General features: G+C 36.9%; 1 long non-coding RNA gene across 1 annotated transcript in view; it reads right to left on the bottom strand.

Annotated features, from left to right (window-relative positions):
• Positions 1-613: 613 nt before the first annotated feature.
• The window catches only part of LOC107600968 (uncharacterized), a 16,382-nt gene continuing 934 nt past the window's right edge, over positions 614-16,061 (bottom strand). Inside the window, exons 2-3 of the long non-coding RNA XR_001610865.1 lie at positions 14,500-14,505; positions 614-706 (exon numbers count right to left, since the gene is read on the bottom strand). This is a non-coding gene — a long non-coding RNA (uncharacterized lncRNA). The remainder of the gene's footprint in view (positions 707-14,499; positions 14,506-16,061) is intronic.

The raw sequence follows: 16,061 nt of genomic DNA, 5'->3' as shown, positions 1-16,061 counted from the left end.
ACAACATGGAAACATGTCGAGAAAACGCTGTTCAGTCTGGATGTCAGGAAACTACATCATTGCACAGTAGGGCCGTGACGGTTGCCGTGACAACCACGTCACCCGTTGTCTATTGACACCGGCAGTAGTGCACGTGATGTCACACATTCTATAACAAGCATAATTTTTGTATACAAGTGTAATAACAGTAACAGTTGCAGATTGTTTTATTTAGACTATAAGTCTATGCTAATTCACAAATTACCTCAAACGCCATAAATGGCGTTTGATCCTTTAGATTGGCAGGTTTGAGCGCAGGAAAATACAGTACAGAATACAGAAACCAAATACTACATCGCCAATCTGGAATCATTTCCATTCATGTCACCCATCCGCATTTGTACAAGTCTCGTCAAGTTTACGTGATCGCAAACGCTCGGCTGGTCAGGTTTGTATTTACTGCATTCGGTGTTTGAAAAAAACCAAAAACATAAATTACCATTCTGAAACATCCTGTTGTAAGAGCGTTTGAGGAGGTGGTTGGTTGTCTCCTGTTGTCGCCGATTCGGGGTCTGAGTTTGGCTCAAACATGTCCGGACAACATTTCCCTCAGCAGTGACCATCTTTACCGGTGTTTTTATTGACCTTGCTTGTAAGTATTACTAATCCACAGCAGGCTACTGCATACATGACCCTAGTTACCTGTGGTTGGCCTGGCCGTGCGTCACTCAGAAAACAACAGGCCAATCAGAAGAGAGGCTCGTGAATATTAATTAGACAGGCCAAAATCGACCTGTTCTTTGCAGAGCTCCTGAGAGAGGAGCTGTAAAAATATATTGAGATGGTTTTTGGTACTTATACTGCAAATATACATTCGTAAGGACATCAAGACTTAAAATAAAACTCCAGAAAGTTGTCAAATATGTGACCTTTAACCCTCAGTATCAGCAACAAGAGAGAGAGAAAAGCGGACATGATAAAGAGCACCCTTGATCTGCAGGAAGTCATTTTATAATTGAGATTGTACATCTGGAAAATATAGCAGCTGTCTTCTGCAGCGTATTTGTGGTTTAAATATGTCTGTGAGGCCAGACTGCTGTTGACACTGTTAAAGATCAAACACTAAGCAAACACAGAGCCTGATAGTCCACGATCAAAGCACGGTGCACCCCAGTCAACATCGTAAATACACAGATGTGAGCACTCACACTCTTACATTCATACTGAGATGCTCTGGATCTTGTGGTTGTGATAAAACACTTCACTGATGAAATATTCTCAAATGCTTTGATGCATAATTCTATTGTTCTGCCTCTTTAGTAAATTTTACAGGGTCTTCCAAACTCACAGTTACATCGGACCATGATACTTCTGAAGGCATGCTCCGGGTTCAATACAAGTTATTTATGAATATCTTAATATCTCTTAAAAATGAAGGTTCCAAAAGGAGGTTTTCACAACAATGTCATAGAATATCCATTTTGGTTCTCCAAAGAGCCTTTAGTGAACAGTTCTTAAAAGAACCAGTTTTTCTTAGAGTAAAGGATGTTTTAATAATCTAAGAACCTTTTTCCACTTTAAAGAACCTTTTGTGGAAAGGAACGTTTCCATTTATGTTAAAAGTTCTTCATGGAACCATAGATGCCAATAAAGAACCTTTATTTTTAAGAATGTGAAAGTCTAATGTGGAAAACATATAAAATTAACACATTTATATCTTGTTTACACTTTTAAAAGGCAACGTTTATCATGTTTCATGCATTTCTGAAAATACAATTTTTGTTTTCATAAACTAAGAGATTAGTCAAATTTATGTAGGTTTTCTTTGTAAATGTGAATGGTATTTGCCTGTGCAAAAGTCCCTTTCATATTAAGGGTGTTGCTAAAGTGTTCTGGGTTAAAAGAATTTGTCGTCAAGTCTCTACGATAATCTGGTCTTGAGATACGGCTCAGATCGTTCTTTAAATGTACATTTATTCGATTTTTGCCCACATTATCCACACAGTGAAATCGTAGTTTAATAACTTAAAGTAGAAATTAAAAATTAAAAAGTAAAAAAACAAAACATATCCATTTGATACATTTAAATCTTGTTTTTTACTTTTAAAAGAACATGTATTTGAAAATATATGTTTCATTGTATATGATATTCTGTAAATATGATTTTTGTTGTTTTTATAAACTGTGAGATGATTTAAATAGATTTTTTAATGCTAATATATACATAGCTTAAAACTTGTTTTGAACCCGAAACATTCCTTTGAAGGGTTAGTTCACCCAAAAATTCTGTCATTAATTACTCACCCTCGTGTTGTTCAAAACCCATAAGACCTTCGTTCATCTTCGGAACACAATTTAAGATATTTTTGATGAAATCCGAGGGCTCTCTGGCCCTCCCATAGACAGCAAGGTAACTACCACATTCAAGGTCCAGAAAAGTACCAAGATGATCAACAAATAGTCCGTGTTACATCAATGGTTCAACTGTAAAGTTACGAAGCTACGAGAATACTTTTTTGTGCAAAGAAAACAAAAATAATGACTTTATTCCACATTTTCGTCTCCACTGCGTCACTTTGCTACCATGGTAGCTCGACAGTACCATGACTCGAGCGTGTGGCAGTGCCGGCGCTGACCCAGATCCGGCGTGATGATGTCATTACGCCGGATCCGCGCGTCCAAAGTGACGCAGTAGAGACGAAAATGTGGAATAAAGTCATTATTTTAGTTTTCTTTGCACAAAAAAGTTGAACACTGATGTCACACGGACTACTATGTTGATCATCTTGGTACTTTTCTGGACCTTGAACGTGGTAGTTACCTTGCTGTCTATGGGAGGGCCAGAGAGCCCTCATATTTCATCAAACATATCTTAAATTGTGTTCAAAAGATGAACGAAGGTCTTACGGGTTTCGAACAACACGAGGGTGAGTAATTAATGACAGAATTTTCATTTTTGGCTGAACTAACCCTTTAAGGTAACAAACTGCTCTTCTTTGGAAATCAATGTCACATGCAATTTTTCTGTATGGCCTAAAAGTGAACAGTCCATGTCAACTTTTTGAGACTTCAAAAGACTTGTACAGCGTTGTCATGAATCACCTGATTGACTGTCACCTTTAGAGGTAAGTTCCTGTAAGAGGGGTCCCAGTCCGCCTTAAGGTCAAGACCCATTCTTGTTAAACATTATAGTCTACATTTGATCCAGGATTAAGTGGTGCCATTACATTTGGAGCTTACAAAACAGTATTGACCAATTTGTCCATGAATCATGGTAATGAAAACTATAATTTTATTTTAGTTAAGATATTTTATTTAAGATATTTTGAGAGCATTCAAACACACATGAACCTGGAGTCCATAACCTGCTGGTTTCCACCAAAACGTTTGACATCTGAATGAGGTTTTTTCAGACTACCGGTCTGATCTACACAAATAAACATGGTCGTTCTCACGGTTGGCATAACAATTCTGACCCTAAATCAACTTCGTCTCGGTCTTAGGAGAAGGACTTTAAAGTTCCAGACAGCGCTGTAAATATTTAACAAATGTTAACTTAACAACCTATTAACCTTGAGTGTAACCTAACCTGAAGCAAACAAAACTAAAGTTAACCTCCTTTTATGCAAGGTTATTTACAAAAATGTCTTTGTTTAATGTGGTTTGAAAACTTTTATGGCTTTTTTTATTGCAGAAGTTAGATTGTTTTCTATAAGATTTGACCTTTCCTTGAAGTATAGTTCTCAATCTGTAGATTGTCTGTAGAAGTTTGTTTTCGTACAACACTTTTAAAAAATGTTCTGTCCATGCTATATGCCGTATGAAACATTTTTAATATACAGTATATATATATACACAGTATATATATATATATATATACATATATATATATCTATATATATATATATATATATATATTATGTTTGCAAAGCCAAGGAGGGTGAGCCCTTTGTGGTGAAGGGTGAACAGAGGTCGTCTACCAAACATTCACAGCCCAGATGAACTGTTTATAGAGATATGGAGGTTTTATCGCGAAGGTATTTAAAAGAAAAGCAGCTACGGTTTGATTTGGAGAACACAAACCAGCTGTTTTCTAGATTCAGCTGTTTGTTTCAACCAGCATGATTTGATTAGACTCGTGAGCATTCTTAACATAGGATACAAATAATGTTAAACATTTTTAACACCATAAAGTTAACTTAGTTTCCGGTTGTTCAGTGGTTCAAAATACAAAAGAATTGCGATAACCTTCCAAACCACTTTTGCAGACATTTCCAGAAGGAATCAATGTATCTAAAATTGTCCATTTACGAGTCAGAATTCAGAATTGACTGAATATTTATTAAAATTCGTCTACATTGTAGATGGTCTGAGGGTGTTTCTTCATTGGAACAGATTTGGAGAAATTTAGCATTGCATTGCAAACAGCTTCTCACATCACAAGATGTTAGCTGATGGACTGGAGTGGTGTGGATTACTTGTGGATTATTGTGATGTTTTAATCAGCTGTTTGGACTTTAATTCTGATGGCACCCATTCACTGCAGAGGATCCATTGGTGAGCAAGTGATGTAATGCTACATTTCTCCAAATCTGTTCCCATGAACAAACAAAATCATTTACATCTTGGATAGGGTTGGGTATCGTTTGAATTTTATCAATTCCGATTCCGATTCCGCTTATCGATTCCGATTATTTTCGATTCCCAGTTTCGATTCCAATGTGATTAAATAATGATATCAAACATTTATCCTGTGTCTCTTTTTTGCAAACCATTTATTGGAGCTGAATACCATGAACAAAAATCAACAGCCTACATAAAAACTGGACTCTTTAAGAGCTGTTTGTGTGCAAAATAGAACTGCATGATTCTGGATAAATTGAAAAAAAATATATATATTTTTTTGTTCCAATGGAAGTTGTGGTTCTCTCTTTATTTTAAAGAAAAAACATTAGACAACTAAAAATCACATGTAGTTTATGAATTAATGATTAAATGACTCACTCAAGATGTACTTGTTTCATTACTGGATGAATCAGCGTTCTTGAACGAATCTCTTGTATGATTCAAAGACAAATACATTTTAACAGCCCCTTTTCGCCACCTACTGGCGTAACAATGTAATCGATAAATCTTCATTTGAAGTGTCAAATTACTTTCAAAAGGTGATTTACTCTATTTTAATCGCTACCATACACATCGTACACACAGTTTATATCTGAACTATAAACTTTTATTCCAGTATTTCTGTGATTTGAATGTTTGTATCACCGAAATAATGATACTGTGTGGCTGAAAAGACTGTGAGGCTTTCATTCATGACAGATGACAGCTGCTCTCTTTTGATCAATGGCAGTGCGAACACAAATTTAAATGTTCAAATCACACTGATGTGATCGTACGCTGCATGGATGAACCAAATGATCACAACATTGATCGCACACGTCAAAGTTTGAGGAATGAAACAGACGAATCATTGTAATTTAGGAACAGAATCACGTTGGTGTTTGAATCGTGTTCGTGATTTTTAACGATGTATTAAATTAAAGTGCTTTGTCATGTTGGTGGTGACGCCTCTCTTGCAACATGTTGATGCAACATGCTTTTTTGGCTTCTGATCGCAAATGTAGCCAAACTTTGGAGCGCTTAGATTAGCGAGCAAGGTCCTGGCAGATCGCTAGGTCCGGTCCTCACAGATGAAGAAAAAAAAGCACATAGGAGTCGATAGGCGGAATCGAAATTTTAATTTGACAACAAGTATCCGATTCCTGACCTTAAGTATCTGATTCTTGGATGGCCTGAGGGACAACACATTTTCAGCCGATTTTCATTTTTGACTGAACTATTCCTTTAATGATAGAATAAAGTTTTAAAAGAAAATCCAAAGGGAGGTAGAATAGCTTTGAATTAGATTAATAATTTAAGTTGTACAAACTATTAATCTGAACAACATTTTGTGAACATGCTGTGTTTGTTTTAAATCGGTCATTAAACGCTAGTTGACTCTAGCCTGTTTTAGCAGTTTGTCAATGGTAGAGTGACCAAGCGACAGTTACTGAACGCATTAGAGTTTCGGAAAGGAGAAACTCACAGAGTGCTGAAGCGTGAAAAATGGCCTCTTTCAGCCTAAGGCTGTGACACTTGCCAATATTCAGACCTTTAACGTGTATGTGTGTGTGTGTTTGGTGGTTCCTCTATATGGATAACTCTATAACTAGCTAAAGATGTACACGGGACAGTCCTGCTCAAGATTTGATCATTCAGTGTCCAGCTACACACAGACTTACAGGAATTCATGCACACACAAGCTCATGGCAGAATTGGGAGTTCTTGGCACTGGTGGCTGGCCGAACTCAGTTGCCTAGCAACCAGGTGGCTCGTTGAATGAGGGATGTCAGGATTGTGCTCTATGTGCGTGTGTGTGTGTGTGTGAGAGAAAGAGAGAGTACAGAGTTTGCACTATATCCCCAAAGCATGCTTCACAATCAACATCTTTCTGACCAATCACAGCTTCTGCGATTGGCATCTGACGATTAACCACATAGTCCATCAATGCGAATGACGCTCTCAGCCTAATCCGCATCCTCCGTCAGTTTTCTAAGCTTGTTATTCGTGTATGTTGGTCTTAGAGTTCAGAAGCACCTACACTGAAAAAAACATGGTGTAGAAAAATTTTAACTCAGAAATTGTTAGTGAGTTTCACAAATAATTACAAAGAAATGGCAAGGGCACTGAAAAAAAAACATCAACATTTTGAAGTTGTAAATAAATCAGTGATTAGTGGAATAATACTATTTCAGTTTTTCTACTTTAAAATCCCATGCTTAATTCAATGTGTTACTTGCGGTTTATTTATAATGGTTACATTTCTTAGCAATTTCTGAGTGAAAATTATTTCTACACCAGATTTGTTTTTGTGTAATATGTTGAAATAAATATTAAATTTTCACATATAAACACTACAACAGTTTTTTTTTTCTTGTAAAACATACTCCAATAATCTTCATTTTATTTAAAGTTCTAAAAATCCTTTTTATTAGTATTAGTATCATAGTATTATGGTAATACTATGATACAGTTTTGACAATGCAAAAAGCAAGTTTATCAAAGAATATCATGGTATTACCATTAATTGCGCGTGTGTGTGTGTGTGTGTGTCGTGCCGTGCCGAGTCGTACCACGCAGTGGAAAAGCGCCATTTGTAAATTGGTTAATGTTTATTGAAAGCTATATTAATAAAAATATTGGACTTATGGCACAATTATTTAAAGGAAATTGTTTCGTGCACTTGAGTTCTGAGGTTTGTTACTGCCAAAGTGACAAAAAAGGACTGTGTGCTTGCAATTTTTATCTGTCTTTGCAAACTTACATTGTGTTTGTGTGTGCAAGGCCACTGGCAAAATGATATCCGTTGCTGTTCCATTGCGAAAAATAACCATGGTTTTACTACAAAAAAAAAAAACATAATTACTATGGTAACCACAAATTAAGCATGGTTTTGCTACATTAACCATAGTTTAACTATTTTATTTGTAGTAAAACTGGTTGGTTACTACACTTTTACTATAATAAAACCAATTTAATTTTTGTAAGAGTTGCAGCTAGTTAGTACAGAAACTCTTATTAGCATATAGCTAAGAGATATTAATACTATCATGGTACACTTGGATAAACAGTAGATTAAGCTCTGAGCATGGGAAAAAGATAGTGATTTGCCAGCAGTTATCTGGCAGGGTTGCGATTAAAATTATTTCTTGGGTGAAAATGAAGACACACACACAGGTTTATGGTGCAGTAATGCTGTGACGCTATAGTTTCACTGTTCTGTTTTCAAGCTTCTAGCATTACACATTGTGCCGCAGGGAACACATTCAACACAACAGTGTATCTGGGCACATGCATCCTGTGCAGACGGAGGAGTTATTTCTTTTCTCTCTCGCTAGCACTCTAACCTGAGGGCTTCATTAGGGAGAAATGCCAGTGTACTCTGATTAGCATGCTAGTTCTTGTGCAGCTACCTGTAATTGGGTTCAGCTCACACCAGTCAGAACATGAAAACCATGACCACACACACACTCTTTTTTTTCAATGATCTTGATTACTTTTCAATGATCTTCAATGATTTTACCAGCATGTAGTTCCTGCCTTTTCTCTGGAAGTGAACTAGAAGTCATGTCCATACACACGCACAGGCTATATTTGGAAAACTATCATAATGATTATTGCACAATATGTACTGCCTAATATTTAAAAATAGAGCATGTGAAACAGAATACTATAATAAACTTCTTTAACACATTGTCATATGCGCGTTTCATTTGACCAATAGCATCAATTTATACCAAATACCATAGATATGAATAGGCTATTAGCGGCTGTTTCTTGGGCTGCTATACGTAAGCCATCCACCATATTGGAATGGCCAAAGCAGGTCCATGAACACTCGAGAGCAAGTTGCCTGTATATCTGCAACCCTAGTTATACACATTTATGAATATCTATATCTGGAGTAGACTTCAGCAGATGATTTTGCTAAATTAACACAATACAACAAGACGTACAGCTATACGTGACAAGATGTGCAGCTGTTAGCTAAAACAACATACCGTATTGACCCGAATATAAGACAATGTTTTTTTCTTGGAAATACATCTGAAAAAACGCAGTCATCTTATATTCAGGGTCTAGACTTTGACATGTCAATAATACACCCACAACAATAGGTGGCGCCAAATACGCATAAAACGAGTGTGCCATGAAATACGTAATGTAATGCGTGTTGTAAAGATCGCGAGTAAAAACAAAAGAAAACCTTACAGCTGCATGAGTCGTGACTGTCACGTTAGCCTGATTGAACCAAACTCCCTTTGTGATTTTAAAACGTAAGACAGTACCCAGATTTGAAGACTACAGTAAGATTTAACTTCTACTGTTAATACGATTTTGGTAGGCTACTATTAGATGGATAGCCTAAATGTCCGAATTCATATGGGCTACCTTTTTGTTTTTTTAATGGTATATCAAAAAGTGTATATTTTTAAATGTGATTGTTGGTACATTTTACCAGTTTTTACCATACTTTCAAAACAAAAATTAAAATAGGAAAAATATGCAATATGAAAATAATTGAAGACAAAATGTGTTTTACTGAGAAAAAACAAGATTTGGTTTTTAAAAAGCCTTTTTCCAAAAGGTACATCTGGAAAAGGGGGGTCGTCTTATATTCGAGCCAATACGGTAATATAAAACACAAACACATTCTTACCTGTGAAAGTTGATCCAATTTCTTCAAGAATTAAAATTTTGGCAGTTTTTACAACCAGAGGCTGTGCAATGTTGTGGCAATTTGAAACTCATTGATTTTTATTGTGAGTGACGACATATAGACCATTCCAAGATGGTGGATGAGTCTACGTTTTTGGAGCAGTTGAACGTGGCATCTACCTACACACATCTATGACCAAATACTGTTATTTTAGCATAAATTCTCATATCTTTTTTGACTTGTTTCTGGTACAAATATATAACAAAATAAACACATAAGACAAATACACTCAAATTACAGATACAATCTATGAACACCAGTCTTACTATCATATTGCTTCTCAAGTGAATAGATCCTGTTTCAAGTTCTTTGGGTTTTGTAACTGGAAAATAAGACAAAAATAACCACTATGAATATGATTTGTTGACATGTGCTGTTTAATACTGCCCAAAAAAATTGTCATCCAAGGTGCACCTCAACATAATAACGTTATAACGTCAGTGTGATGTGTCATTGTTTCCTGTTTGACGCAGATCACCTACTATTTTGACCCCAGGCCACTTTCCAAAAGCCAATTTGGAGCTCTTTACACAGCTACACTGGCAACAGAACCGATGTCACATCAGCTCAGGTAAAACTGTCAGCCAATATATTTGTTGTTAGAAATGGAGTTTGAAAAAGTGAGCTTTAGCTGCTTATGACACAGCATTGGTGTCAGAGTTATGACTTTTAAGTAGAAGATCGCCAGTGGTTCTTCATGAAAAATAGATTTTAATTTGGGTACTGTCTCTGTGTGTGGTGTTTGTTTAAATCATTAAAGGAATATTTCTCACCAAGTAATAGCCACCCTGGATCAGCGTCTTTATAATAGGCAAAAATACTTTGTTCATTTACGCTATCAAGCTAATTAAACATTGCCTTGGATTCCAGAAATGTTTTGGAAGTTTTATATTTGATATTGAAAGTTCTAGACTTATGGTTTGCATGGTTCTTATGTGTATGTCATATAGGACTTTCATTGGTCATACCAATAGATGTCCCCACCCTAAACTCACGTTATTGGTTGAGCGTGTTGCTATTGTATAACATTGCTATTGCAAAAAATATAACAGTGTATTTTAGAATTTTATATTTTCACACACAGACAATGTCGCACTCTCTTCTTCGTGTGAGAATGACATCGATCGCTACTTTCCAGCATACACCACGCCTATCAAGTAAGGGTACTCTTACAAAAATTAGTCATGGTTTTATTATAGTAAAAGTCTAGTAACCATGTTTTTTTTGGCGTATTGATAACCATGTGTATAACCACAGTTCAATCATGACAACTCTCAGAACATTTTAGCATGGTGATTGATATGACAATGATAATGTATTTAGTCTTGGCCTAGCAGATCTGCTACATAGTCATGGTTTTATTATAGTAAAAGTCTAGTAACCATGTTTTTTTTGGCGTATTGATAACCATGTGTATAACCACAGTTCAATCATGACAACTCTCAGAACATTTTAGCATGGTGATTGATATGACAATGATAATGTATTTAGTCTTGGCCTAGCAGATCTGCTACGCTGCTGCTGAATTGCTGCTGCTGTTGGTTATTGCTGTAGTTGTAGATTATTGCTGCTGCTGCAAGCAAGTACAGGAACTTGCTACTGCTAATGCATATGGCGATACGGTACCATGAGTATTTAAGACATACTGCTGCTGCACAAATAGCATATAAAATAACCCCGTAGCAGATCTATCCAGGTGGAGCTGGGGAAGGTGGAGGGTTTCATAGAACTCTGGAAGCGCGCTGCAGGAATCTCAAGTGAATGCTAGCCGGCCATATAAATGCAAGGCAGTAAGCTCATTGGCTGCATATGCAGCATGAACCAATCAGCTTGTGCCAAGTCGTTTAACTCTCTGAATATCATCAGTTACTATATATTTTTACTTCAAATACAATGGTTAAACTGTGGTTAACGTATCAAAGCCATGGTTAATTTGAGGTTAACATAGTAATCATGGTTTTTTTGGTTTTATTTGTAGTAAAACCATGGTTATTTTTTGTAAGGGTACTGTTGGGCACTGAAACGCAAGCCGGATCAGGGTGTACCATCCCAAATTGTACTGTACTGTACAGTACTGAACTGTACCGCTCAGTGGAAACAAAGCTTAAGACAAATACATTTTTAATACAATCTAAAACAAGTCTTCAAAGTGTTGATTCTCAAATGAATGTATCTTCTTGTGAGGACTTTTAGATATTTTAACTGTAAAACAAGATAAAAAAATCCTATTGGAATAAGGTTTTAGTGGTGTCTTAGAGAAATTATCCTACAGATGGCTAACTTTAGCCAATTTTAGCATATGGCTAACCTATAAAATTGTTCCTCATTGGCGACAAGAAAGATGTTTCCAAAAATGTCATCTTGTAATTATGGTAACCCTGACATGGACGAAGAGATTGAGATCTTTGGACATGAGAAATGAGACACATTGAGATCTAAGTCAAACGATGAGTCAAAATTCCACTAATTGGAAAATTTGGACCAAAAAATACCCATTGAGATGAAGGCAACTTGTGATTTCTTGCCTCAACTAATCCACTTTGAAGAAATTAGACCATCTGTCGAATTAAATCCAGCCCCACATGGAAAGATAGACCAAGCGTCCTCTTTGCCTTTCTGATCTCTGCTGGATTGCTTGTCATTTTAACATTTTCTCAACCAGAGATGAACTCTCGACCAGTGAGGGCTCTGGACTCTATCTTGGTTAAGCTGAGGTTCAAAGGAAACTCCAGTCGAGTCCCATAACTCTGTCTCCTCTGATTAGCTAATTGGTGTTTAGAACTGGATCTGGTTGGCTGAACTGCATGGATTTGCAGTGTAATCTCACTGCCCACATATCATATTATTAACCAATCATTTAGCTTGTGGAGATATACATGCTTTGATGCTAAAAGAGCTCTCGTAATGGTTAAGTCAAACCTGACTCTATCACAGTTTTGTGTTATTTCAGATGTAGAGCATTAAATTAAACTGGTAATGTTTTTCAGAGCGATATGCCACTGTCTGAAAGTGTCTTTGTGAGAACTCGCTTCTTGTCAGAATAACTTAAATTCTTGCAGAGTTCAATTCAGTCAAAGCTTTTATTTTCTGGCATCTCAAAGTAGAGCGCCACTGAATTCTGTCAGCATCAGCACGCCAAATCTAATCTCTTCCCTGTCTTTGGTTTTTTTCCCGGGTCTCATATCAGAAATAATTGACAGGGGTGGAGAGACAGAGATAGCAAGAAAAACAAAGAGATAAACAAGGGGAAACAGGGTTCCATGGTAATTGACATGTCTAAGCTTTGCGATCTGCTGGTTGTTTCCGATAGGTGTGATTTGTCATGGTGGGAGATGCGGTATCAACTGTGAATGTGCCAAAAGGAAGGAACAGATGCCAGGAGCAATAGCTTTTTAGCTGTTCTAGGCCTGGGTTTTTTGCCAAAGAACAGAGAAGCTTGTCATGCCATATTCTTAATTTACCTACAGACCAGCTATAAACCATTGTACTTCCTCTGGGAATCAATACTGTTTGCTCACTTTCATTGATATCTGTGGTAACGTTAAAATATTGTAACAAAAGTTGCAGTATTACTATTATTATTATTTTACTTTTGGAAGCAGCGATTAAAATGCTGTTTGTTGGTTATTGCTGTAGTTGTAGATTATTGCTGCTGCTGCAAGCAAGTACAGGAACTTGCTACTGCTAATGCATATGGCGATACGGTACCATGAGTATTTAAGACATACTGCTGCTGCACAAATAGCATATAAAATAACCCCGTAGCAGATCTATCCAGGTGGAGCTGGGGAAGGTGGAGGGTTTCATAGAACTCTGGAAGCGCGCTGCAGGAATCTCAAGTGAATGCTAGCCGGCCATATAAATGCAAGGCAGTAAGCTCATTGGCTGCATATGCAGCATGAACCAATCAGCTTGTGCCAAGTCGTTTAACTCTCTGAATATCATCAGTTACTATATATTTTTACTTCAAATACAATGGTTAAACTGTGGTTAACGTATCAAAGCCATGGTTAATTTGAGGTTAACATAGTAATCATGTTTTTTTTGGTTTTATTTGTAGTAAAACCATGGTTATTTTTTGTAAGGGTACTGTTGGGCACTGAAACGCAAGCCGGATCAGGGTGTACCATCCCAAATTGTACTGTACTGTACAGTACTGAACTGTACCGCTCAGTGGAAACAAAGCTTAAGACAAATACATTTTTAATACAATCTAAAACAAGTCTTCAAAGTGTTGATTCTCAAATGAATGTATCTTCTTGTGAGGACTTTTAGATATTTTAACTGTAAGACAAGATAAAAAAAATCCTATTGGAATAAGGTTTTAGTGGTGTCTTAGAGAAATTATCCTACAGATGGCTAACTTTAGCCAATTTTAGCATATGGCTAACCTATAAAATTGTTCCTCATTGGCGACAAGAAAGATGTTTCCAAAAATGTCATCTTGTAATTATGGTAACCCTGACATGGACGAAGAGATTGAGATCTTTGGACATGAGAAATGAGACACATTGAGATCTAAGTCAAACGATGAGTCAAAATTCCACTGATTGGAAAATTTGGACCAAAAAATACCCATTGAGATGAAGGCAACTTGTGATTTCTTGCCTCAACTAATCCACTTTGAAGAAATTAGACCATCTGTCGAATTAAATCCAGCCCCACATGGAAAGATAGACCAAGCGTCCTCTTTGCCTTTCTGATCTCTGCTGGATTGCTTGTCATTTTAACATTTTCTCAACCAGAGATGAACTCTCGACCAGTGAGGGCTCTGGACTCTATCTTGGTTAAGCTGAGGTTCAAAGGAAACTCCAGTCGAGTCCCATAACTCTGTCTCCTCTGATTAGCTAATTGGTGTTTAGAACTGGATCTGGTTGGCTGAACTGCATGGATTTGCAGTGTAATCTCACTGCCCACATATCATATTATTAACCAATCATTTAGCTTGTGGAGATATACATGCTTTGATGCTAAAAGAGCTCTCGTAATGGTTAAGTCAAACCTGACTCTATCACAGTTTTGTGTTATTTCAGATGTAGAGCATTAAATTAAACTGGTAATGTTTTTCAGAGCGATATGCCACTGTCTGAAAGTGTCTTTGTGAGAACTCGCTTCTTGTCAGAATAACTTAAATTCTTGCAGAGTTCAATTCAGTCAAAGCTTTTATTTTCTGGCATCTCAAAGTAGAGCGCCACTGAATTCTGTCAGCATCAGCACGCCAAATCTAATCTCTTCCCTGTCTTTGGTTTTTTTCCCGGGTCTCATATCAGAAATAATTGACAGGGGTGGAGAGACAGAGATAGCAAGAAAAACAAAGAGATAAACAAGGGGAAACAGGGTTCCATGGTAATTGACATGTCTAAGCTTTGCGATCTGCTGGTTGTTTCCGATAGGTGTGATTTGTCATGGTGGGAGATGCGGTATCAACTGTGAATGTGCCAAAAGGAAGGAACAGATGCCAGGAGCAATAGCTTTTTAGCTGTTCTAGGCCTGGGTTTTTTGCCAAAGAACAGAGAAGCTTGTCATGCCATATTCTTAATTTACCTACAGACCAGCTATAAACCATTGTACTTCCTCTGGGAATCAATACTGTTTGCTCACTTTCATTGATATCTGTGGTAACGTTAAAATATTGTAACAAAAGTTGCAGTATTACTATTATTATTATTTTACTTTTGGAAGCAGCGATTAAAATGCTGTTACCTTTAAAATATACTGTATTTCTTTTTGCCTGAGGTATTTTTTACAAACAAACTTGCTTTCCTCATAACTGCAATTGAACACCAAGATGCAACACATCAAAACACAACAAAAAAGTTAGTGTAACACAATTTTTCAGAACCTTGAGTATTTCCAGTTAAAATATCTAGAAATATTTAAAACAAGATCCTTTGAATTGAAGTGTCTTAAGTTGCTTCTCAAGTCAATTTTACAAATCTGATTTGACAATGCTTGGACGAGGCTTGACTTCTAGCATTAATGTTTTACTGTTGATTTTTGAGAGTTTACTTGATTTCTCTTGTTCACATGGACCATCCTGCCCTTCTACATTCCAGACAGTGATACAGTCTCTCCTGACCTCATCTAGGATAGTCTATAATGTACCATTGACACACACACACACACACACACACCAAACAGATGATCGACTGTTCCGTCATTCCAGTGAAAGTCATATTGTTTCGCTTTATCACCTGAAATTCCTGTAAATGTGTGATCCACCTGGTGCTGTCTGTACCTCATGAAACGGTACATTGTCTGTGACTCTCGCGCTGCGGCCGGAGGAAAAGACCGGTTCATACAGCTCCACTCAGGGAACTGAGATATTCTTATGGAAACTTAAACCTGGCTTTATATCGCGCAAATAACATCAGCATACAACGCATCAAGCGATAAAAGAGTCAAAAATGAAAATTAACCTACCATACTCTAGTGGTTTTTCATCTTCACGAGTCTTTCACAGAGTCGGTGCCGACGAGGTGTGTGGTTGTTTTTCGCAGTCATTAGGACTACTGGTTTTAGATTGACTAAATATAGTAGGCAAATATTTTTTCAAAATGCACTGAAAATTTAAACCTGAGAAACAGTAATAAAAGTTTTACTAAGTTTTAATAAAATGGTTTACAATGATGCTGTTTGCTAGCTAGTATGCTGACCATCCAATCAAAGGACGAGAAAATGCTGACATTATCGTTAGCCAGCTAGATGGCCCTGGTGCTGCCAACTCGAAATCTGATTGGTTAAAGCAACGGTTTCA

This window comes from Sinocyclocheilus grahami, unplaced genomic scaffold (genome assembly GCF_001515645.1).
Source record: "Sinocyclocheilus grahami isolate Dianchi unplaced genomic scaffold, SAMN03320097.WGS_v1.1 scaffold295.1, whole genome shotgun sequence".
NCBI lineage: Eukaryota > Metazoa > Chordata > Actinopteri > Cypriniformes > Cyprinidae > Sinocyclocheilus > Sinocyclocheilus grahami.
This window is presented reverse-complemented; position numbering and strand designations above follow the sequence as displayed.